This window comes from Ranitomeya imitator, chromosome 6 (genome assembly GCF_032444005.1).
Source record: "Ranitomeya imitator isolate aRanImi1 chromosome 6, aRanImi1.pri, whole genome shotgun sequence".
Classification (NCBI taxonomy): domain Eukaryota; kingdom Metazoa; phylum Chordata; class Amphibia; order Anura; family Dendrobatidae; genus Ranitomeya; species Ranitomeya imitator.
In genome coordinates this window covers 353459191-353486720 of record NC_091287.1, presented here as the reverse complement: position 1 = coordinate 353486720, position 27530 = coordinate 353459191, and the positions used below count along the sequence as shown (strand labels likewise).

At 42.0% G+C, this 27530-nt stretch overlaps 1 protein-coding gene across 3 annotated transcripts in view; it reads right to left on the bottom strand.

Annotated features, from left to right (window-relative positions):
• The window catches only part of ZNF516 (zinc finger protein 516), a 132689-nt gene extending 109044 nt beyond the window's left edge, over window positions 1-23645 (bottom strand). For 2 of the 3 annotated variants that reach the window (XM_069730955.1, XM_069730954.1), the window contains exon 1: window positions 16357-16586. The gene's annotated coding sequence lies outside the window, so the exon portion shown is untranslated. Of the gene's footprint in view, window positions 1-16356; window positions 16587-23559 lie in introns of those variants that run through there. The other variant, XM_069730956.1, reaches the window with a different exon arrangement.
• Window positions 23646-27530: the final 3885 nt, after the last annotated feature.

Sequence of the window (27530 nt, the reverse complement as noted above, 5' to 3'; positions counted from 1 at the left end):
GTAAGGAAGGCTGAAAAATGACCAACTTTTAACAAGAAACATAAGATAAAACGTCAAGACTGGGCCAAGAAATATCTTAAGACTGACTTTTCAAAGGTTTTATGGACTGATGAAATGAGAGTGACTCTTGATGGGCTAGAGGCTGGATCAATAAAGGGCAGAGAGCTCCACTCCAAATCAGATGCCAGCAAGGTGGAGGTGGGGTACTGGTATGGGCTGGGATCATCAAAGATGAACTTGTGGGACCTTTTCGACTTGAGGATGGAGTGAAGCTCAACTCCCAGACCTACTGCCAGTTTCTGGAAGACTTCTTCAAGCAGTGGTACAGGAAGTAGCCGTTATTGTTCAATAAAAACATGATTTTCATGCAGAACAATGCTCCATCAGATGCCTCCAACTACTCCACAGCGTGGCTGGCCAGTAAAGGTCTCAAAGAAGAAAAAATGACATGGCCCCCTAGTTCACCTGATCTGAACCCCATAGAGAACCTGTGGTCCCTCATAAAATGTGAGATCTACAGGGAGGGAAAACAGTACACCTCTCGGAACAGTGTCTGGGAGGCTGTGGTGGCTGCTGCACGCAATGTTGGTCGTAAACAGATCAACCAACTGACAATCTATGGATGGAAGGCTGTTAGTGTCATCATAAAGAAAGGTGGCTATATTGGTCACTAATTTTTTTTTGGGGGGGGTTGTTTTTGCATGTCAGAAATGTTTATTTCTAAATTTTGTGCAGTTATATTGGTTTACGTGGTGAAAATAAACAAGTGAGATGGGAATATATTTGGTTCTTATTAAGTTGCCTAATAATTCTGCACAGTAATAATTACCTGCACAAACAGATATCCTCCCAAGATCGCAAAATCTAAAAATAACCCACTCCAACCTCCAAAAATATTAAGCTTTGATATTTACAAGTCTTTTGGGTTGATTGAGGACATAGTTGTTGATCAATAATAAAAATACCGTAATCCTCTAAAATACAACTTGCCTAATAATTCTGCACGCAGTGTATATATTGTCTGAGAAAGAGAACAAAAAACGCACACATTGAAAATAGGACAGGCAAAGAATTTGGTTACACTCACTATCAATCAGTGGGGTAGACCAAGCGGCCATTATGAGGCCTGTGAGTTGGGGGTGAGGTGCCAGCGTACAATATGTGCATTTTGGATACATTTTTATGCATGCATTTGAATGGGTGAAAAACACTGCAAGACAAGAACAAAATTACCGTAAACGTTGACTTTTTTTAATGCACAAAAAAAAAAGCTGCAAATCCTCAATGTGTGCACAAACCCCTATTGGCTAGTCAGATTACATGAAATTCTGTAGTCTCCTCAAGCAGGGCCCAAACATATTGGTGTCTGCTCGGTGTATCAATGTACAGACTAAACTGGATGGTATACATTCAGCCAATACCATACACCGCCTAGTTCCTGCCACATCCCAGTGCTCTAACTACATACTGTATCCATAGCTGAATAGGGTTATTTCTCTAGCCTACAATTTCTCTCCACAAAAGAGAACCTAATGTGATCCAGCTCCACACACACGACAATGACAGCAGAGCCAGCCTCATGCACAAGGTGGAAGGATGAGCATTTACAAAAAGACGGAATGTTCTCAGAGTCCCCTTTACCATGATGTCAATGGTGTAATCCATGGGAGTGGCACACTACTGATGTAATCTGTTTTATGAAGAGGAGCTTTTATTGGAAACACCAGCTTATTATACAACAGGACATGAAGCACACATACTAAATGATTTATGATGTGCTACTCGCTTCATAACAAAAATCACATTACAACAAAGACTTCAGGGCGAAAAGGAAAAGGAGCTAAAAGCAGAAGTTCTTTCTTTTCTGATAGCAACTGCCAAAACTGTGAGCAAGGTCAAGGTGGGACCTACGGGCTGCCAGAAGTAGGACGGAGAGAAATGAAGGCTTAGGCATCGCAAACATCCATGCGTAGTTTTTGCCATTTCATTGCACAAGCAATCCACAGTCTTTATTTTTCTTTTGGTCTAGGAAAAATTGAACCCAACAACAATGCACAAAAAATGAAATCCATAGCATTAATTTGAAAAAAGAGATTAAGGCTATGTGCACACGTTCAGGAATTCATGCAGAAAATTCCTGACAATTCCGGACATTTTCTGCATGAAATCCGCAAGAAAACCGCGTGCGTTTTTGCCGCGGTTTTGCCGCGGTTTTTTACGGACACTTCCCAATGCATTTTGGAGTGGGAAATCCGCAAAAAAAACGCAAAGAGATAGAGCATGTCCGGATTTTGTGCCTGATGCGTTTTTTTTGCGGAAAAAAACGCATCATGTGCACAAAACATGCGGAATTCATTCTAAATGATGGGATGCTTATTGTATGCGGTTTATTTGCGGTTTTATAGCGTTTTTATCGGGAAAAAAACGGAACGTGTGAACACAGCCTTAATGTACGGGCAAACCTCAATACCATCACATTATCATTCTTCTCCCCTGACACCAGCGTCACATCAGTGCAGTGCTAGAACAGCTTTCCTGGCTAAGGCTATGTGCACACATTCAGGAATTCATGCAGAAAATTCCTGTGGAAATCCGGACATTTCTGCCAGATTTCCGCATGCGTTTTTTTGCGCGTTTTTGCGTGGTTTTGACGCGTTTTTTGCGCGTTTTTTCCCAGACATTTCCCAATGCATTAAACAGTGGGAAATCCGCGGAAAAAAAAAAAACGCAAAATTAATGAGCAGGTTCATTATTTTTCCGCAATGCGTTTTTCATGCGGAAACACGCACATCATGTGCACAGAAATTGCGGATTCCATTATAAATGATGGGATGCTTAATGTATGCAGATTATTTGCAGTTTTATAGCGTTTTTATAGCGCAAAAATGCTAAAAAACCGCAAATAATCTGCAACGTGTGCACATAGCCTTAAGGCTAAAAAACATAAGAGACGAGAAGATCCCTCATTCTTCTTTTTTACAGTATTGTAACATGATCATCAGACTTGTGTGCAGTCAGTTCGCAGTGAATGCTGAATAGATGAAAACGCTCACGTCGTATCTGCCGCAGCAGTCAGAGCTCTGCTCAGGAGCCGCACTCACAGTACGGGATTTCAGGTGATCACACTACGCCGCCTGCATGCCCATTGCAGCTCATTTACAAGCTTGTGCATTACATGTCCAGTGCCTTCATCTCCATAAAGAGAAGTAGAAAGGGAAATTGCACACAAGAGGAAATTAAATTGTACAAAACAGATATTTTACTATGAACTGGGCCCGACATCTGATTAGAAAACCCCTTTCAGGAGAAGAAAAATGAATGTGGTACTCACAGCCTTTTGGAAACTACTTGCATTAATGACTTGAGTATGTGTGATCTAATCCAGCTGATTCCATGACCTGTACATCTGTGTTTGGTGACAAGGTCAAGACACCTTGTGAACCACCATGTTAAAGTAAACATTCAGAGGGTCAGACATCTGCAGCAGCACAACACTGCCACTCACCAAGCAAAGTGCCTACTCTGAAAGGCCGCTGGCTGCACTGTACCTCACTTTACAGTATACACTTACCAGCACATGTTATTTTCAGACACTTCAAAATGAACAGAAAAGAAGCCCTAGCAATACTGTGCAGGCATCCTTAGAAGGCCAATGCCATCTCAGAGTATTGGCATGTAAGTGCCCTCGCTTTGTGGCAATAATCCTAGTTTAGCACTGCAGCCCCTTATTCCACACATAAACTGCTGTAGAAACACTTGTCCATTAATCAATTTCAAAATGCTGTCAATATGCAGTAATACTGCATGTCGTAGTGGGCCGCAACCATAAAATGGCCACTACATGGCAACGCACCCAAACCGTAGGTTCACATGAACATATAATCAGTCAGACCATTTTTTTCATCGTTTTGTCATCAATGTGCAGTCCGTATACAATCAGTTTGTGTTTTGTTTTTTTTCTTTCTTTTTTTAGCAGCAGCTTTTCATAATTTACCAGATCATTTACAGTTCCTATGTTCCAGAATTGCAATGTGTCCATAAAAATTGAACACTATACTGTGGCTCCATATGGCATCCGATTTTTTTTTTTACTTTGTGCACCTTTAGATTTGAACGTGGAAGTCTCATCCAATTTACAGTAGCAGCCGGTGAACGCTGATAGGTTTTTTTTCCCCCAACACTCAGACTGAAAATACGGTCATGTGAACGAGCCCCAACGTGGGATGAGAGAAGGATTTCCATTCAGGGGAAAATCTCAATCTCTCTTTCTCTCTAGAATTCTGTTTCTTAAAATTCCGGCTGTAACTACTTCAACGGATCAGTCAAAAAAACGGATCCAGTGCATCTGTTTTTTTACAATCGTCACACAATCCGTCTTTTCAATACTTTGACGGATTGTGACTGATTCTAAAAAACGTATGTGTGAAAGAGGCCTGACATCCATATTTATACATCAACACTTTTAACTGGTCAAATACAATTTTCTAAGAAACTATTTGCAATATATCTATAGAAATTGGATGCTATATAGATGATCCACACAAGATCAGACTTTAGTTTTTGTACAGCATATGCTTGTACTGGCGAGTCTCATCCGATATACGGAAGAGAATAGCACATGCTGCAGTTTGTTTGGTTTTTTTACATATGGACACTCATTCCTTGTGAAAAAGCAGCCATTCGAACAATTGACAAACTCATCTGAGTAAGCCTCACACTTGACATTCAGGGACTGGCCATGGGTCTCCTGAGCTGCGATGTCCGGAATGGCCATGGGTCTCCTGAGCTGCGATGTCCGGAATGGCCATGGGTCTCCTGAGCTGCGATGTCCGGAATGGCCATGGGTCTCCTGAGCTGCGATGTCCGGAATGGCCATGGGTCTCCTGAGCTGCGATGTCCGGAATGGCCATGGGTCTCCTGAGCTGCGATGTCCGGAATGGCCATGGGTCTCCTGAGCTGCGATGTCCGGAATGGCCATGGGTCTCCTGAGCTGCGATGTCCGGAATGGCCATGGGTCTCCTGAGCTGCGATGTCCGGAATGGCCATGGGTCTCCTGAGCTGCGATGTCCGGAATGGCCATGGGTCTCCTGAGCTGCGATGTCCGGAATGGCCATGGGTCTCCTGAGCTGCGATGTCCGGAATGGCCATGGGTCTCCTGAGCTGCGATGTCCGGAATGGCCATGGGTCTCCTGACCTGCGATGTCCGGAATGGCCATGGGTTTCCTGACCTGCGATGTCCGGAATTGCCATGGGTCTCCTGAGCTGCGATGTCCGGAATGGCCATGGGTCTCCTGAGCTGCGATGTCCGGAATGGCCATGGGTCTCCTGACCTGCGATGTCCGGAATGGCCATGGGTCTCCTGACCTGCGATGTCCGGAATGGCCATGGGTCTCCTGACCTGCGATGTCCGGAATGGCCATGGGTCTCCTGACCTGCGATGTTCGGACTGGCCATGGGTCTCCTGATCTGAACTCACTAGGCTCATATACGCTTATCTTAAATGTTGGTGGAGTAAAGCCAGCCTAAAGGTGATCATACATATCCACACACTGGACTTCTCAATACACATGAATTCTCAGCTGAGAGTTTCCTGTGTTTTTAAAGGGTATAGAAGCATTAAGACGCATTTACACCTGCTGACAGAGGTCAGTAAACCACTGCCAATCTGCTTATACAAGCCAATCGGCAGTCATTTATTGGACAGGACAACCTTATTTATAGACAGCGCATCAGATGTTTACACAGGATGAAGTGCTGCCGATAATGATTTTAACGCCGACATGAATGAAGCAAATAACCTGACAAACAAGCTTTTTACTTGTTCATCAGGTAATTGCTGGAATATTTACACAAGCAGATAATCGGGAACAAGCCTCCCTTAGAATTATTGGCTCATCTCTACACTGGCAGCAGCTTTTCTTCCAAATAATAAAAAGATAAAGAGTTCCAATTCCTTCCCTTATCTGCTGAGAGAAAGTTGGAGGGGGGATAATTAGATTTGTGGCTGCTTTGGATGACATTACATTGTATGTCTATCATGTGTCTTGAGTCTGTGTGCACATGATACATTTATGATGCGTTTTTTTCAGAAGTTTTTTTCCCACAAGTTCAGTAAAAACGTGTCAATTTTACTGCATTTCTAGAAAAAGCACAGCAAAAAAAACGACATCGCAAGAACATCATATAAACATGGCTTAAGAGGTTTTCTAAGGCTAGTTTCACACTAGCGTTCAGCAGGGCTGCAGACTTCCTCCGTGAAGCCCCGCCCACTGTCACGCCTCTTCATTCAGCTCCGCCTACGTCGTGTGTATCCCAACTTTAACATTGGGTATGCAGGCCATGCGGATGTATGCGGATGCCGCATGCGTCGTTTTACAGTGTAACGACCGCACAAAATTGCAACTTGTTGCGTTTGGCACAGGTCATCACACCGTCAAAACGACGCATGCGGCGGCACCCGCATACATCCGCATGGCCTGCGTACCCAATGTTAAAGATAAGGTACGCAAGCTTCATGCAGCCGTAGGCGGAGCTGAATGAAGAGGCGCAGCAGTGGGCGGGGCTTCACAGAGGAAGTCTGCAGCCCTCCGCAAGCAATTGTGAAACTAGCCTAAGTTAGGCCTCATTCACATGTTCGTGTTTCACACTATTCGTTTTTTTTTTTAATGGATTCAACACGTACCCATTATAGCCTCTGGTGCTATGCACAATTCCATATATTTTCGCAGGGCGCATGTCTATGCATAACTCAGGGAGACAGGACCGTTTTTCCGGGTATCACAGATGAAAAGTGCCAATACAAGTCCAAGGGTCCGTGAAAGACACGTACAGCACACGGATGGCACTGATCCACAACACTGATGATACTAGTACCATTTTTTCAAGTACGAGTTTAAACACGAACATGTGAATGAGGCTTCAAAGTTTGTCTGTTACATTACTTATTACCTGCTGCCCCTGGTCGTAGCCGATACGGCAGCGGCAGTGACGTCGTGACTACAGTCATGCTAAAAATCAGAATGACAATCTAGAATTGTGTTGGTCTTACCCAGATATATTGCCATTTTTTTTAATCAGTTTCTATTATGGATAATTACAGTGCAGCCATGACTTTACCTGCCTAGGAAATAAAATCATATTGCCAGCTTATTTACCAAGCATTTATATTTAGCATCCAAACAAAGCATTAGAGCCATAATAGAAATTACAATTAAACAATGGTTATTCTTTCCGGCTCAGTCATAAATGGCATGAAAACATTCCAGGATCTCAGAAGCCAATGAGGCCTTATAAAAACACAATGCAATTAGGGTTTTATATTCTAAATACTCCACAGGATTGCATGACCACAAAGACACCATGACCTAAACACTTGTACATAGTAACACCGCTGCATGGAAATGATGCAACCGCTGCTGCAGAGAAGTACTGCCAAAGACCAAAACATCACTTTCCTAATCTACGGGATAAATGCAATGCTCATGCAGAGTTGTCAGCTTGTGTCAATCAGCAGGGCTTTTGTTAAATTAGGGCACTGAGAAACACCTCTTTGTTACAGGCTGGACGTTATTTACTCTGCTCCTACAGCAGATCTGACACTTGCTTACATGGCTTTTCTGTGCTGCAGCAATACTACATATATTATCATTGTATAAACATGGCTAAAAGGCTCCAGCTGGACACCGGGATAAGCAATAGCATATAATGTAATCAACTAATGGGCACATTTCAGAATATAAGGCACTGCAGAAGCACTGGTACTCCTGGTGTGGGTGGTGGTCCCTCAGCTTTCTCCCCCCATTTGTTGATAAACTGGCTCAACAGGAGTTATTTCAATTAGTAAAATTATCTTCAAGTAAAACACATATGTATTTTGCAAGCCACATTAGAGGAAATGTGATTATTATATCAGGAAATCTATGTGCACAGTGTATATACTCACGGATATTTTTTGCAAAATATGACAACTAAATGGCCACAATTCATCAAACAACTTTCACCAGGATTCTGGCATGCATATTTAAAATTTTGCAACTTTTGGTATTTTATGCCTGTCCCACTTTTTATTTTTTTTTTAAAGTTGGCATAGCTTCATTTGGAGGGGCTATGGTCGATCACATACAGTAAATTCATGTTTTCCGTAATATATGACAACTGTTCTCCAATCCCTGACAGGAGTAAAATTCACACACACCGTTGCGCACATCTGAAAGATGTGCCGAATTCATTACAAGGTGCTTGCGTCTTAATAAATTGGGTGTATTTTTCTTCCGAACACATTTCATCAAGACAAATACAAAACGACAACCTTTATGAATCAGAGTACGTTACGTACGGCATCTATTCATTTATTGTTTTTCTAATAGCTGTGGTCTTCAAAAAGTGATATTTACGGTTAAAAGCAGAGGACGAACATAGAAACCAGATGTAATAAGTAGCACAAAAACAATCTTTGCAATAGATAAGCAAAAAGCTCTAAAAAGTCAAATACAACTCGACAGAGAAAAAAAACAGATGAATAATATTGGTCCTCCCATCCATCACTCAATAGACCAGGCACACCAAGACTATTAAAAATAAATAAATAAACAGCCAATAATGACACTTTCCACGACACCGTATTAGTTGAATGCACCAGATTTTGTTTGTGTAGGTAGCAATAATTTTAAACAAGCTGTCCACTTCCCAAAAAAATATTTTACAGATCAGCAGTCGTTTAGTTTCACAAGGTGGGGAGGTGTAAACCCTTCTCAAGTTTACACTGTCTAAAACTTAGCCAGTATTATGAAATCTTATCTGAGCGTTCCAAAGTAAGTGTATCATGGTGCAGTTTCCCCTAAAAAAGTTTCATCTCTACTCCATAAAGACCCTGGTATAAAAAGTGCCATCGTTTTCAAAGTCATCGCATTTAATTATAAGTTTGTTAATATTATCTCACAATAAATTAGCTGAAAAGTGTAGAAATCAATTCAGAAAACTTCTGACAGGTAATAGATTTCGATTGGAGGATTCGAGTGCCGAGTGCCACACCGATCATTACAACCAAGGGACAGAAGTCAGTTCGGTAAACACCCTGCCCTTTTAACTTAGGCACAACCAGGGCACAGTATTGACCATGAAACCAAACACCACTAAGTCCTTGGCCCTAATTCATCATTGCTGTTCTTCCAGTTATCTGGACTAATTTGCTCCATTAACTAATGACTAATATTTGAACCTTACTCTATACAGTTTGTGTCGCTTTTTAATTTGCCTCTCCCAAGTTTTTTTTAGTTTTCATTCACAACTTTGCATATCCAGCTGTTTTAGACAGATTCAAGAAATGTGACGTTAACAAATTCTAGCATATTTGGTGCATTTCACTACAACTGAGGTTTTGGGCAGAATACTCACTTGGGCACATTTTTAAACTTCTTAAAAAGGATTTGTGACTTTTGGTGATGAAAATTTGCCAAAAGAACTGTTAAAGAGCATTTTTGATTTTGTGCCGAATTCATGGACCATGTGCACCATTTTGAAGAATGCAGTGTAAAAATTCTCACAGGACACCAGAAGACGAAGAAAAAGAAATCTTAAAATATTGTCTTCAAAGCCAAAGTAATACCTGTTCAACCAAATCTAAAGCAAGGCTAACAAAGACTGCAAAACTGTACCTGCATAAAAAGTTTTCACATCTATATTTAGAAAAAATAAAAATAAAACCCAAGAAGATAACCACAACACACAACCAGGTAATAGCAAATCACAAACTGTAACTGTTGCTGTGACTTTAATTCCAGGAATGCTGAAGTAACTGATAGCAGGAAATGCAATAATTGTTGTAGGCATATGTCTGTATCCAAGGACAAAAGGGTAAAACAGCAGCAGGAAAAGGGTAAAATTATCTCCTATGCACAAGCTTCTATGTCACTTGAAAGCCAAACCTACTACAAAAAAAAAAAAAGTAAAAAAACGGGAGCATTGAATAACACTGGCCTAGTTCTGGAAGACCTGAATATACAACACTGGGTGTGATGCAATAATACAAATGTTACTTATGTTCTCCCTGCCTCCAAACTCCTAGAGCATTAGGAACTTACAGGATATCTACTCATTTCAGTCAAAGTCCTCCGATGGCTTACCACCCTGTTTTTCTTAGAGGAACAGCGACTGCACGGTTTAAATAAAATTAACAATATGTAATCAGATGCATGCGAGTGCTGGAAAACAGAATAGCACCTCTGCCTGCTAATAATGAGTTTGGTGAGAGTCTGTGGAATGTCAACTCCTCCACATAAAGGCCGAGGGGCAGGAGGGAATGCAAGCTACTAAATAACAGAATATCTACACACATTTAAAGATTGTTCTTCATCATCTACATACAGTAGAGGTTGTTTTTTTGTGGGTGCAGCAACTGTAAAACTCATCATCTACTGATTCATTGGGAAAAGGAGCATGAAAAGATTTCTTTTAGGCTACTTTCACACTTCTGTCGGTACAGGGCCGTCGCCATGCGTCGACCCAACGTACCGACAGACGTTGTGAAAATAACTGCACGACATGCATTGAAAAACTGCATCCGCTGCACATTTTGCAGTCCGGGGAGAAGGGGGCGGAGTGTCGGCCGCACATGCGCGGTCGAAAATGGCGAACGTAACGCACAAAAAAAGTTACATGGAACTTTTTTGTGCCGATGGTCCGCCAAAACACGACGCATCCGTCGCACAACGGACGCGACGTGTGGCCATACGTCGCAATGCGTCGCTAATGCAAGTCTATGGAAAAAAAACGCATCCTGCGGGCAACTTTGCAGGATGCCTTTTTTCTCCAAAACGACGCTTTGCGACGGACGTCACACGACGCAAGAGTGAAAGTAGCCTTTCTCACCTTACTGGTTGACCAGCATCAGTGACCTCTCCTGGTTACACAGGGCTGGTAAATAAATAATAATGGTAATACTACAGTAACATTCCTTCAACCTAGCAATAATGGGTCTGACATGTCAAATATTCTGAACTGACCATGAAAAGTTTATAGATGTTCTAAATGTGGCAATATCCACACAGGCTGCATATCTGTACTACAGGGCTTCCTCAAAGAAAGCTGAAAGATAATGTACAAGATACATCGGATATTACTAACTCACATAAGTGAGGTCCTACTTGTCCAATCCCACGAAAATACAAATCTCCATGCCTAAAGCGAGGTTCACACAAAAGTAACATAACAAAAAAACAGCCAATTTTTCATCTGCATGCGATCCGTTTTATACATCAGCACTGATGGAAATTTACAAGATCAAAAATTGTTTCCATATATAACAGCATTATATCTGTAAAAATCGGATGGCGTGCAGTTTATCTGAATGAAATCCGATTTCTTTTTTGCTCACTATAGACTTTAACAGGTAAGTTATCTAAAATACAGAAAAGAATAGAGCATGCTGCAATTTTTTCAAGTGGACATAGGATCTGTGTGAGAAAAAAGAACTGTCATTTGAACAGACCTATTGAATAACATTAGTCCTAATATTATCCTTGTGATGTTAGAGTTTGTTTCTATTTAGTTTTTACTTATTTAAGCACATACAGAACTTGGGCCAAAAATATGGTAATGTGAACAGTATTCAGCAGCATTCATGTAGCTGTGTGTCACAGTTTGGGCCATAATGCGCGGACTATCTAAGGGTCTCCTTACCTGACTGTCTACGAGGCTGTCAAGTTCAGGTCTAGAGGCCGGCGACCAGTCCGTACTCAGACCGTAACACATGGAAGTGTGATTTTGGCATTAACATGTGCCTACAATTGTTCAGGTTTCATTTTCTAAGTGATGAAGCCGGATATGTGCCATATTAACAAACCATGGTGAAATGTAAATACACGGTATATAGTAAGACTTTTTTGGTTGTTTCATTTTAACAAATCAACTACCAATGTGTGCATTAATCAAACGGAGTCGGACAAAAAATTATATTATCCACCTCTAACGAAACCAAATTACTATGTGCATTTAGAGACAATAGCTGAACTTGCCAAAAAAGTACAGTACATGCAAAACTTAAAGTTTGGGTCATGCTATGTTAAAGGGTTTGTCCAGACCATTTTTATATTGGTGCAGGGACAATACACACTGTCAGGATTCCACATGGTAATGTACTCACTGACACAAACAGCGATTCTGCACTTTGGGCACTCATATGCCATTTGCATACTTCCGATCACATGCAGACCACTTTCTCTTAGACTAAGCTCAACTGAGACCATTAAAAAACATGAAGCGGAGAGCGGTCATGTGATGCCCGTGAGTGTTAAATAGAGAAGATGCCTAACAGTGAGTATGTTACACGTAATAAGGTTCAGAGGGTCATGCTGCATTTAGGGAATGCTCGCTCCACGACTGGACTAACGGGTCGAGTCGACAAAGCAGTCCAGCAACCACCCGCCAGTTTAAAAATCATTATGAGTAGCACATCGCCTGGGTAAACAGGGCATGTGCTACAGATAACATGATATTCTTTGCACCCAGAATGTTCCGAGTGGACAGAATTATGGTCGGCCAAGCTAAAAATGCCATTAAGCAAGTTTCCAAGTTGCCATTAATACTTCCCATGAAGTTCAAGTTTCCAGTAACAAGTGCAGTAATAATAGTCATTGTGCATTTTCACACTTCACACCATTTTCTGACTGGACATTTAGTTAGCCAGAAGACCAGTAGTGACACAGTTGCATACATACAGACTTTAATAAAACAAATATTAACATTCAAGCAATGACAGTCTACACAGTAAAGCTTCCACTTTGTACATTCAACATGATACAATTACAAAACACTGTCTACTTTCTGGGCACAGGTTATAGTACTGAAAACTGGACAATATCAATGTCACCGCAGCTCCAAATACAACATGGCACGCTGCAGACAATGTGCAGTGTTTGCTGGAGGTTATAAAAATATAACGTACAGGCTCCTGAACTGTGTGGTGTGGTTTACACATTAACCATCCTAGCCAGCCAAAATGGCTTTCTAAATGAAGTGCAGCAAAACCTCTCGTCTTTTAAGAAGCAGCTGTTACCATTTAGACATCTGAAAAGCATAACTACCAGAAAGACAGCACAATCACTGCCCCGCTCTCATCATAATAAAATGGTTAACCCAAATGGCCCAATAAATTACTTTAAAGGCTCAGCCACATCTCACATGGCCGTCCAATTATCAGATGAACCCACCAAATCTCAACAGCAAACCAACCATGTCTGAATGCAGCCTCAGTGATGAGTGACCGGCTCTCCTAGGCCATCATGTAACCTACGTGGAAGTGGGATTATAAAAAGTTACACTACTTTAGCGTTCGTTTTATGTAATCAAATGTTGTTTCCCCGTCTTGGAAAATTAATGGAGTCAGAATTGTACTATACATGTCACGTATTAAAGGGTTTTGACACTTTTCACACCCCAATAGGCGCTTCTACAGAAGTGCAGCACGCCGTTTTCCCAATAGACATGCTTGCACACTTCCAAGAAGAGCTACGGCAATTCCTGTTTACATGGACTCGTGATGTAGTAGACACATCCACACCTGAAGCACAACAACGACTGGGATAACACTCAACAATATTGCTTAGGTCACACATTAAAGGCAACATGCCAAACACAGCTGACACTTGCTACGTACAGCTCCAATGTAATGAAAGTAGCTGAAAAAACAAGCCCTATTTAGGAACGGAGGCAGGATATAGGGCTCGCCAGCTGCAGAGGTACAATTTTAGGAGTCTATTTATCAAGCTCTGATGTCAATACTCCAAAACTTTTCATAGAATAGCAGATGGATCATGAGAGGCCGAGCAATGTCTCTAAATACTGACTATTTCCCAATAACCAAAACCAAATTGTATTTTAAACAATATGTACTACCTGTCAGACATGAATACAACAGTTTAACAGAAGAAAAGCAATTACATAACTTCTCGGAAACCTTTGGAAAAATACCTGACAACAAATATGGCTTCACAGAACTGCCAAGTCAAGGTAGTGGAGAAGATGACTAACCACAACCAGCCTAATCAAATCTTGACTGGGTCAATTTACACAAATTAAAGGCTTATCTTTACCAATTGGTGGTCATTTAAAAGCCTGGTTATGCGGGCAGAGAGAGTAAACAATGTGTACTATCACTCAGTGCCCAAAGGCTGCCATTGATCTCAGCAAAGAAAGTCCTGTTTACACAGAACCATGCACCACCGACAATGAAGCTGTGCAAAAGAACATTTCACCCAATGAATGATCGGCAGCCTGTTTACACAGCAATGTTGTGAATCGTGCAGTTTTATGAATGTGGAGTACAATACATACAATTGTCCTTTCTATATACTTTTAATACTTGAGGATTCAGTCATGCATTTTATACCCTAGTCACATGTTTATTACTACATTGCATTGTAGCCATTGATTAGCCTTTAACAAAATTACAATATGCCTAGACCTCATGCGGATCTGCTGGCATAGCGGCAGCAGGAACCAATTTTAGCGTTGGATTTCTAGTGTGGATTCTTTCACAAATCCACGTGAAAAGTGCCTATGGAAAATTCCATAAATCAACAAGGCCTAAATATATTTTTAGCACTTGTGGACAAGAATGGTCTCAAAATTTGACAGCCAATTTTAAACTTCAAGGGCATATTTTTTAGATTGAAAAATGCCTAAAAAAAAAAAAAACTAAAAAATGTCACCGAGATTATGTAACATAAGGCAAAATTTCAAGGGTTGACTATATCATCTTAAAACATCAGACACTTCTAAACGTATAAAGCCAATTTATAAGAGGAGACATGTTCAGACACATGTTACAAGACGAGATGCCATAAGGCCAAGCTGCACTAAAGATCATTAAATCAGAGTTCATTGATCTTTGGGGCGTCCCAAAATGCAGGGTCACGTCTGACCAAGTGCTGGCAAACATATGCCGCATCAAAAACTGCCTGCTACCACAAAAGTTACATAGCTTCCCAAAATACAACGCAAAGCAAATGTGAGAAAAGAAAGAAGCAGCAGAGAATACGTATTCATAAGGTAGAACCACAATAACAGTCCCGCCCTGCCTTTTACGTCAAGATAAAGTTCTACAAAAACTAGCAGATATTAAAAAAAAATAGACTCCTCAAGAAATCCCAGGAGCCAAGTAGCTATCGACAACTATCCGAGTTGGATGCAAGGCTACTAGAATGGCTAGCAGCCAACTGAACCATAAAAGAGCCAAAGTCAAGGATACTAAGGCCGTCCCATGGCAATAAAGAGGGTAGTCTCTCCGAGAAGGTGGCGTTATAATAACTTTCTGCCATGCCCACTACTCTAAGCAATCCAAGCTTTCAAAGCGAAATCGCAAACTCACTAGATTTCTCAATTTGTACCTTCTTGCCAAAAAAAAGTCACAGCCGGGTCGCTGAAGTGCACCCAAAGCTCCACCTGTGGAACGAAGACCAAACAGAGGGCCAGGCGCGGAGCTGGTGAGCGTCCTGCCATTGTTTGCCGCTCCATTCCAGAAAATGGCAATTGTGCTATATCCAAACACACGAGCGCTCTGCCCAGAACAACGCTATTTCACAACAGACTGACAAATCCCTTTTCTTACCAGCACCATGGCTTATTTAGTAAGAACTTCACTGCAGCGTCTGCATTAACCCCTACGCCGCCAAAGCCATTGTGAATTGTACACTAGTGCTGGAGAAAAGAAGAATGAAATAAAGAAAGAAAAAAAAAAAAGTGGTGCAAGACAGATCTCGCTGCCGATATGGAAATCCAAGAATGAATATACATAAAGCTGGGCGGCTGGATGCAGATAATTGGCATTCCTGGCAATAAAAGGTCGTTCCACAACAAAAGGAACATGACGTAAAACGATCTGCCCACTTCTGTACAGTTCTAGCCTTGATGGGGAACATATCAAGTGATTGGGATAAGAAGAATAAGAAGAAAGGTCAGCCTGACCCTAGAAGTCTCAGGCCCCTCCAGAAAGTAGCAGCAACTTCTGCACACAAGTGACAGCAGACGTGTTGGGGGGATATTGGCCCCAGTAGGTGTCAGGAGGACCCCAGATCGCTGACCCCTGCCCGTACTGATGACCCCACAGGTGCTCCTGAGGTCACACAGACCGTACAGGAGCCATGATGAGCAGCCTGGCCAGCACTATGGGGGGCAGCACTATGGGGGGCTGCTTCCCTCCTCTTTGTTGGAGAAAGTTACACAGGGGCTTTCACTGCACTTGGCCAGGCCGATCCTCCCTCCTCGGGAAGACAATACATGGGGGTGCCCCCTCCGGAGAGCCATGGCTGCCACGCCTCACCCTGGGCACCACAACAAACTTCCTCCTCTCCATGTATTTACCTCAGGGATGGGAGCGCAGCTCCAGGAGAGGGCACATAAGTCCGGCTCTGGCACTGCCCGCAATGTCCAGCTCCAGGGGGCAAATGGAAACTTCTCGGTAGAAACGTGGCGGCTCCGGGGTCTGCGGCCACACGGGGAGCGGAGCCGGAGGACGGGGCTTTGTTGGGGGCCAGAAGTTGGGCTTTGCCTGTTTGCTGCGCTTCTCTCTCACTCCCAGTACACAGAGTGACGCGCTCACTAGAGGGGGAGCCGCTCCATGCTCGCCGCCCAGCTATGCAGGAGCTCCTCCCCCGGACACTGCACGGCAACGGCTCCCAGGCCGGCCAGGTGCGGGAGGGAAGACTGTCACTCACAACGGGGTTTGTGAGGAATTGCCACAGCGCCCCGCTGCGATACAAGAAGAAAGTGATAACGACCAATCAGGTGGCGTCTCACGTTTACAACCTACAATGGAAATATGATAGCTCAAATCTTATTGGTCCTCTGAAGTTATCGACCAATCAGTTGGCGTCTTATGTTTGGAAATATAATAGATTCATTCTTATTGGTCCTTTGAAGTTACTGCTGACCAATTAGGTGGCGTCTTACATTTTATAACCTGCTCTGGACGTGTTATACCTGAATTCCTATTCACCGCTGAAGTCTTACATTTTATAAGCATAATAGTTGAATTTTTATTGGTCCTCTGGAGTTACTGACCAATCAGGTGGCGTCTTACTTCCAGTGTTGCTGATGTAAGGCGCCACCTGATGGCAACCCTAGAAGACCAATAAGAATAAACATGTCATAGTTTAAGACGGTGCAGGTCCTAAAATGCATGGCCAATCAGGTGGCGTGTTACATTTATTCACCTGCACTGGACGTACGCTAGCTGAAATCCTATTGGCTGAATGGATTTTTCAGTGCTGGGAGGAGCAGGCACATATTGCTGCCGGCTTGTCTCTTCTCACAGCACAATAAGCCTCTCATGCAGGGGGAGGTCCGCATAATCCTCACACAAGAAACTAGTACTAATGTAAGAGAGGACTAGTATGCGTCTGCATTCTCCTCATACATGGGGGGCGCAGCTCTGCCCCCCACCTGCCATTAGGCTCCACATTAGCCGCCATACACTTGTGGAACATCCTGGGGGTTTAAGCTGCTTTCATGAAAGCCAAATAATGGCTAAAGGATTCTATATTTTTGTGGGTGAAGTTGGGTGGGGGATTAGCCGAGCATAGGACGTGCTATGGGCTCCTGACAGACATTCCTGCACTCAATGTGCCTTTTGTGCTGGGCAGAGCTGGCCATTATTCGTGGCATTCAGGGGTCTGTGCGGCGAGCTGCCCTCCTTATTCTTCCACGCCGCTCGCCTTACGGTTATAGTGTACACCATTAACACGTCTAATTGTTTTACGACTAATTTCCACATCTGCTCACAGTTTATGATTCTGGTATACGGAGCCGGCGATATAGGACTGGGTCTAGCTGGCCGTACACCAGTGCGCCCCAGTATGACGCCCACCCCCAGACTGCGCCCTGACAAGTGCAAACAGTTATGCCCAAAAAGAGTTAGGTCTGAGTCTAGGTGACACTGAAGTGGCAGCATCACACTGCATCTAATGATGGCCTATGGCAACTGCAATTTGCAAAAAACAGCAAAAATCCCAACTCTAAGGGTATGTGCACACGTTGCAGATTTTGCTGCCGATCCGCAGCAGTTTTCCCTGAGTTTACAGTACCATGTAAACCTATGGAAAACAAAATCTGCAGTGCACATGCTACGGGGAAAAAAACGCGCCGAAAAGCTGCGTTGTTTATTCCGCAACATGTCAATTCTTTGTGTGGATTCCGCAGCGGTTTACACCTGCTCCATAATAGGAATCCGCAAAAATGCTGAAAAATCCGCACACCTTTCCGCAACGTGTGCACGTACCCTCAAATAGCCACATGACAGCAAGGCGCAGACAAGTTGTACAAGTTTTTTTGTCGCGTGGCGTGTCTGAAAATTCCACATCACCATGAAGCAATAGCTTAAAAAAATAAAGTAAAGGCCTATTAAGTCCAACCTATGTACGGTAATCTAATGCTGAGGGGTTCCCGCAATATTCCACAGCAAATCAGCCCTGTAGTTTTCCCTGTGAACTAGCGGTGTTTTGGGGAGGGAGGAGTAGGCAAAAAATAAATAAAAACACTCTTCTGCCGTCAAGTGTTTGGGCCCAGACTTTCCCTCCAATTGGCTCTAGCGGCCGCATTGGACAGAACATGTGCCGTGATGCGGAGAGAATGGCATAGAAGCTTCTTCACTAGTAGATTTCGCTGCAGGGCCACAGCAACCACCAACATGTTGCATATTAATTGTGGATTTTAACCGCCCATTATTGTCCATGGGGAAAATCCATAATTAATCTTAATTATTTACATAGGTGAGATTGACATGCAGTGGATTGAAAAATTTCACAAAACAGGTCAGTTTCTGAAAATAAAAGGAAAGCTGGCCTGAGATTACAAAAAAAAAACAACCACTAAGCTAGGACTGTACTCAGTTGTGTAGTTTCCATAAAATAAAAAAAAATCTGAAAAAAAAAATACATTATGGCTCGTTTTTAAAAATGTATCTTCCCGTATAAAAAGCCCTTCTGGACGATATCTCTTTTGGTTGGAGCCAATCACTTTAATGACACAGAGATTGCTATAAACAAACCTTTTCCAAGTCAAATCATTAGATGGATTTTCAGTGAATAAAGAGAACCTGTTGACTTTCCATACAGTCACAGGAGTGGGCTCCAGACATTGATACAGTGGGCCATGACTGGTAGAACCACTCTTGTAGCTTGAACAATGTCCCTATTGATGACAGATCATCATGCACACATGTGAGCATAGAACTGTTCCCCAAACAGCGAAGAAGCAGTAAAGAATTCTTCAGGTAATTATACAGCATGTTTTTTTAATTAGTTTTCTTTAAATAATAAACCCTGGTACTCTTATGTACAAGGAGTAAATGTACACCAAACAAATGTAACATGTAATTGCTCTTCAGGTTTCTGCTACAGATTTGTGGTTTACACGTCTCTTCATTCAATGGGGCCAATTCACACACGACACCATCCCCTTTATGGACAGAATTCATCCAGAAACTACTTACATATGGTAGGTGACATGTCGCTTACTAAAATAGTTTTTTAAACTGTGCTGGGAGAAAAATGGTACCTTATGAACGCCAATACGATTACCCCATTTATAAAATGGGGTAGCGTGAACATACCTATTGGATATCTTTCACATGGCTTTTTTGGCCTGTGAAAGGTCACACTGAAAACAAAACAAAAAACAGCCCACTTTTTATGTACATAAATATATATATTTACTCAAAAATATCTATTGCATTTTAGGTTTTGTACAAAAAAAAGAAAAAAGCAATAGACACACATAAAAGACCCAAAATAGCATAACCGGCATCCAGCTTCTTTAAGAAAAACTGGCATTTTTCTTACAACACTGGGTGTGACACTGTCCTCAAAGATATTACAAAATTTGGCAAATAAAAATGAACATAATGCGCCATTTTGAAGTGAAATGAAAGGTGCACACCTCTTGTGGGATCTGGTCCTGCCTCATAGATTGTAAGCTTGCGGGCAGGGCCCTCAACCCTCTTGGTAAATGTTGATCTATGTGTTTATTATTTTGCTGTAAGGTCTATTGTCTGTACAAGTCCCCTCTATAATGTAAAGCGCTGCGGAATATGTTGGCGATATAGAAATAAAATTATTATTATTATGGCTAGTGAACATAGCCAGAGTTCACTGGGCATGGTTTCTAAAAAGTCACATAACCTTCAGAAGTTTGTCACACCTGTTGGGACCATTGCTTCTTACCAACAAAAATGCCATGTGTGTCAATGACATCAGAGAAAAGTCTTAACCAGATTAATAAGAACAAGCAGATAATGAAAAAAAAAACATTTTCACATTAGTAACCCCCATGAATCGTTCATGTGTATGACAAGTTTCTGCGCCACATTTCAATGACCCTTTATAGAGCAGGTTCCTAGATCTTAGAAGAACATGCTGAGGCACTGGAGAGGTTAATAAGACCACAGTCCCCCCAAACACTAGCTCAGCTGGAACACTATGCCCAGCATACTGCAGCACATGTCCTCCCCTGCCACATCTACCTGTGCTGGCCATGGATGTGCCCCCACACAGGTAGCCAGCCCCCTTCTCTCCCTGTGCAGATGACATTTCTGTGGACTATGGGTGACAGGCTCAGTAAATACAGATAAGCCATGGCTGGGGAGGGAGGGGGACACTGTATGGAGTAACAATAAGCCCCCTCACGGATTGGTGTGCCACCTTGTCCCTCTGCTCTCAGGGAGGGGATAGGCAAATCAAGGCTGCTTGCCATTCTCCATATCCAAGTCCTGTCTTCCCTAGAAATCTCCATCTGCCCGGCCATACTTGGCCATTCCCGCCCCTCGGCAGCCACCTAACTACTATACACAACATCATCACATCTTCTGTATATCCTTTTGTTTCTACCCTGCGAGCAGGAAATAGTGAACTGCAGCATTGAGAAGTGGGGGATGGGACAGGGAAGGGAGTTGTGTGCCTCTGCCCAAAATGGGACTTTGACCTTATATCGATCTACAAAAGATGTCGGAATTTAGAAGAAGGAAAAAAAAAACCCGTCACCAATCCACAAGTAATGGGCAATTTCATGATTTAATCATGCGCCAGCAATCGTGTTTCCTTAAGAAAGGACTGACCTATTTTTGGCTGGAGATAAACGATCATGTTAACAGATGTTAATCTTGTAATCTGGTTTTCCTGTAAGCACTTCACATACCCGCTTTTCAGACATTTCTGTCTATATGGAGGGAACCTATTCTGGATTACATAGATGACAGGTCACTGGGGGATTCATTATTATTAATTAGCATCTATACAACTCCCACGGGCATTCATGGCCGAAATCCACAGGTTTCCGAAATATTTACACTTCTATACTTCTCCTAGATACATTGTACCATCCTAAATATTTATACTTCTATACTTCTCCTAGATACATTGTACCATCCGAAATATTTACACTTCTATACTTCTCCTAGATACATTGTACCATCCTAAATATTTACACTTCTATACTTCTCCTAGATACATTGTACCATCCTAAATATTTACACTTCTATACTTCTCCTAGATACATTGTACCATCCTAAATATTTACACTTCTATACTTCTCCTAGATACATTGTACCATCCTAAATATTTACACTTCTATACTTCTCCTAGATACATTGTACCATCCTAAATATTTACACTTCTATACTTCTCCTAGATACATTGTACCATCCTAAATATTTACACTTCTATACTTCTCCTAGATACATTGTACCATCCTAAATATTTACACTTCTATACTTCTCCTAGATACATTGTACCATCCTAAATATTTACACTTCTATACTTCTCCTAGATACATTGTACCATCCTAAATATTTACACTTCTATACTTCTCCTAGATACATTGTACCATCCTAAATATTTACACTTCTATACTTCTCCTAGATACATTGTACCATCCTAAATATTTACACTTCTATACTTCTCCTAGATACATTGTACCATCCTAAATATTTACACTTCTATACTTCTCCTAGACACATTGTACCATCCTAAATATTTACACTTCTATACTTCTCCTAGATACATTGTACCATCCTAAATATTTACACTTCTATACTTCTCCTAGATACATTGTACCATCCTAAATATTTACACTTCTATACTTCTCCTAGATACATTGTACCATCCGAAATATTTACACTTCTATACTTCTCCTAGATACATTGTACCATCCTAAATATTTACACTTCTATACTTCTCCTAGATACATTGTACCATCCTAAATATTTACACTTCTATACTTCTCCTAGATACATTGTACCATCCTAAATATTTACACTTCTATACTTCTCCTAGATACATTGTACCATCCTAAATATTTACACTTCTATACTTCTCCTAGATACATTGTACCATCCTAAATATTTACACTTCTATACTTCTCCTAGATACATTGTACCATCCTAAATATTTACACTTCTATACTTCTCCTAGATACATTGTACCATCCTAAATATTTACACTTCTATACTTCTCCTAGATACATTGTACCATCCTAAATATTTACACTTCTATACTTCTCCTAGATACATTGTACCATCCTAAATATTTACACTTCTATACTTCTCCTAGATACATTGTACCATCCTAAATATTTACACTTCTATACTTCTCCTAGATACATTGTACCATCCTAAATATTTACACTTCTATACTTCTCCTAGATACACTGTATCTAAATGGCCATGACAGGAGTAAGTGAATGGCAAACAATAGGTAATCACTATCAGATCCAGCCATGACATTCCCCAGGGTTATTAGAATCATCATTTACCATCGAGACACTTTCTTGGTAAAATCCAGGAGCCTCTAATATATAATTGCTGGAGGTTAGCTGGGCTAGGAGCAAACAAGGGCTGATTGTCATTCTACACCAACCTCCATACATACTCAGCCCATTTCATTACCCCACCCAGTTAGCTTTTCACAAAGTTTCCCAAACTTGTCCAAGCACATAGATCCCCAATTAGATCCTTATGTGGATCTGGCTTAGATCAAAAGTAAAGTGCATTAGTATAAAGTATGGATCCCTTCCGATTAGTCAGATGTAATAGCCCAGGAAAGGCTTGATGTGTGGACTGAGTAGTTGTGTGCTGAGCACTCCACCCCCAACTTCCTCTAATACACGGTATACACTTCTGTGATCCAGAAGTCATGTGAAATCTCCAGCAGACAAGAGCATCATCATCATCATCAGGCATTGTGTGCACACTCCCAATCAATACGATCAGCAGAGCCCCTTAATAATTGAAGAAGTAGCCATCTCAGCAGGCTGCCATATGACTAAGCTATATGTGATCATTAGGCTAGGTAGCCAGCAATGAAGAGTGCAGGCAGCTCCTCATTAAGGGCTGTCTCAGGACTCCATGTCCTCAATGCAGTAAAACGATCTCGAGAAGGAAAAAAAAAAAGACTGGCAGAAAAAAAAGGCAAAGTTACATTATAAGTCATGCAAATGCCAAATCCAGCGTCTGCTGATTCCACCCAAAGAACTTGTCTCCCCCAGCCCCCTGTCATAGGCACCCCTGTCACTTACCTCTCACTGTGGACACGAGACAGAATATTTTATTGAGGACACAGACAAACAGGAATCTGAAGGTGAAACCATGCACTGAATGCAATAAAGAAAGAAGTGCACATGATTGACTGAGACCGCACCACTGTCTCACAGGGGACTCCGCTGGCGGATGGGGCTCTCTGCTCACACATTGCCCTCCTCACAGGGGCTGGGTGCTCCAGACTCACACAGGGTCACACACGATCCACTTTGTAATGTGTCACAAGGCATGAGACACGACCTGTCAGTCATCTAGTCAGTGTATAGGCCAGTGTGTCCCCCGCAGGCAGGACAGTGGTATGTCCTAAATTAAATGCACACACACTATCTACTATTGTCTCATCAGCTCACACAAAGTTCTGCTTCAACGCCGGGAAAGTGTGCGGGCATCAAATGACTCCTACATATGAGTGACAGAAGATTGCAGCACACTGCTCCTGTCTGGGGCTCTGCACCACCTATATACTGTGCACACAAATATATATAAATATCACACTGCTCCTGTCTGGGGCTCTGCACCACCTATATACTGAACACACACAAATATATATAATATCACACTGCTCCTGTCTGGGGCTCTGCACCACCTATATACTGAACACACACAAATATATATAAATATCACACTGCTCCTGTCTGGAGCTCTGCACCACCTATATACTGTGCACACAAATATATATAAATTTCACACTGCTCCTGTCTGGGGCTCTGCACCACCTATATACTGAACACACACAAATATATATAATATCACACTGCTCCTGTCTGGGGCTCTGCACCACCTATATACTGTGCACACAAATATATATAAATATCACACTGCTCCTGTCTGGGGCTCTGCACCCTCTATATACTGAACACACACAAATATATATAATATCACACTGCTCCTGTCTGGGGCTCTGCACCACCTATATACTGTGCACACAAATATATATAATATCACACTGCTCCTGTCTGGGGCTCTGCACCACCTATATACTGTGCACACACAAATATATATAAATATCACACTGCTCCTGTCTGGGGCTCTGCACCACCTATATACTGTGCACACAAATATATATAATATCACACTGCTCCTGTCTGGGGCTCTGCACCACCTATATACTGTGCACACAAATATATATAATATCACACTGCTCCTGTCTGGGGCTCTGCACCACCTATATACTGTGCACACAAATATATATAAATATCACACTGCTCCTGTCTGGGGCTCTGCACCCTCTATATACTGAACACACACAAATATATATAATATCACACTGCTCCTGTCTGGGGCTCTGCACCACCTATATACTGTGCACACAAATATATATAATATCACACTGCTCCTGTCTGGGGCTCTGCACCACCTATATACTGTGCACACAAATATATATAAATATCACACTGCTCCTGTCTGGGGCTCTGCACCACCTATATACTGAACACACACAAATATATATAATATCACACTGCTCCTGTCTGGGGCTCTGCACCACCTATATACTGTGCACACAAATATATATAAATATCACACTGCTCCTGTCTGGGGCTCTGCACCCTCTATATACTGAACACACAAATATATATAATATAACACTGCACCTGTCTGGGGCTCTGCACCCTCTATATACTGTGCACACAAATATATATACTATCACACTGCTCCTGTCTGGGGCTCTGCACCCTCTATATACTGAACACACAAATATATATAATATCACACTGCTCCTGTCTGGGGCTCTGCACCCTCTATATACTGTGCACACAAATATATATACTATCACACTGCTCCTGTCTGGGGCTCTGCACCACCTATATACTGAACACACACAAATATATATAAATATCACACTGCTCCTGTCTGGGGCTCTGCACCACCTATATACTGAACACACACAAATATATATACTATCACACTGCTCCTGTCTGGCGCTCTGCACCACCTATATACTGAACACACACAAATATATATAATATCACACTGCTCCTGTCTGGGGCTCTGCACCACCTATATACTGTGCACACAAATATATATAAATATCACACTGCTCCTGTCTGGGGCTCTGCACCCTCTATATACTGAACACACAAATATATATAATATAACACTGCACCTGTCTGGGGCTCTGCACCCTCTATATACTGTGCACACAAATATATATAATATCACACTGCTCCTGTCTGGGGCTCTGCAACCTCTATATACTGAACACACAAATATATATAATATCACACTGCTCCTGTCTGGGGCTCTGCACCCTCTATATACTGTGCACACAAATATATATACTATCACACTGCTCCTGTCTGGGGCTCTGCACCACCTATATACTGAACACACACAAATATATATAAATATCACACTGCTCCTGTCTGGGGCTCTGCACCACCTATATACTGAACACACACAAATATATATACTATCACACTGCTCCTGTCTGGCGCTCTGCACCACCTATATACTGAACACACACAAATATATATAATATCACACTGCTCCTGTCTGGGGCTCTGCACCACCTATATACTGTGCACACACAAATATATATAATATCACACTGCTCCTGTCTGGGGCTCTGCACCCTCTATATACTGTGCACACATAAATATATATAATATCACACTGCTCCTGTCTGGGGCTCTGCACCCTCTATATACTGTGCACACACAAATATATATACTATCACACTGCTCCTGTCTGGGGCTCTGCACCACCTATATACTGAACACACACAAATATATATAAATATCACACTGCTCCTGTCTGGGGCTCTGCACCCTCTATATACTGAAAACACACAAATATATATAATATCACACTGCTCCTGTCTGGGGCTCTGCACCCTCTATATACTGTGCACACACAAATATATATAATATCACACTGCTCCTGTCTGGGGCTCTGCCCCCCTATATACTGTGCACACACAAATATATATAATATCACACTGCTCCTGTCTGGGGCTCTGCCCCCCTATATACTGTGCACACACAAATATATATAATATCACACTGCTCCTGTCTGGGGCTCTGCACCCTCTATATACTGTGCACACACAAATATATATACTATCACACTGCTCCTGTCTGGCGCTCTGCACCACCTATATACTGAACACACACAAATATATATAATATCACACTGCTCCTGTCTGGGGCTCTGCACCACCTATATACTGTGCACACACAAATATATATAATATCACACTGCTCCTGTCTGGGGCTCTGCACCACCTATATACTGTGCACACACAAATATATATAATATCACACTGCTCCTGTCTGGGGCTCTGCACCACCTATATACTGTGCACACACAAATATATATAATATCATACTGCTCCTGTCTGGGGCTCTGCACCCTCTATATACTGTGCACACACAAATATATATAAATATCACACTGCTCCTGTCTGGGGCTCTGCACCACCTATATACTGTGCACACACAAATATATATACTATCACACTGCTCCTGTCTGGGGCTCTGCACCACCTATATACTGAACACACACAAATATATATAATATCACACTGCTCCTGTCTGGGGCAGTCTCCTTATCAAACCCAACAGGACATGAGACATGGTTTACGTACAGTAAACCATTTCATATCTGTTATATTTTTACATATTCCTCGCTAATAATGTTAGTCTTAATGTGATCTTACATTAGCAATGTGACATTAACCCCTTATTACCCCATATCCCACCGCTACTTGGGAGTGGGAAGAGAGAGGCTAAGTGCCAGAATAGGTGCATCTTACAGATCTGGGGGCAGATGTTTTTAGCCAGGGAGGCCAATAACCATGGTCCCTCTCTAGGCTATTAATATCTGCCCTTAGTCATTGGCTTTCCCACTCGGGTGGAGAAAATTGCACGGGAGTCCACGCCAGTTTTTTCCGTGATTTAACCCTTTATTTTAACACCTAAAGCGCCCAAATTTTGCACACGCATTATTA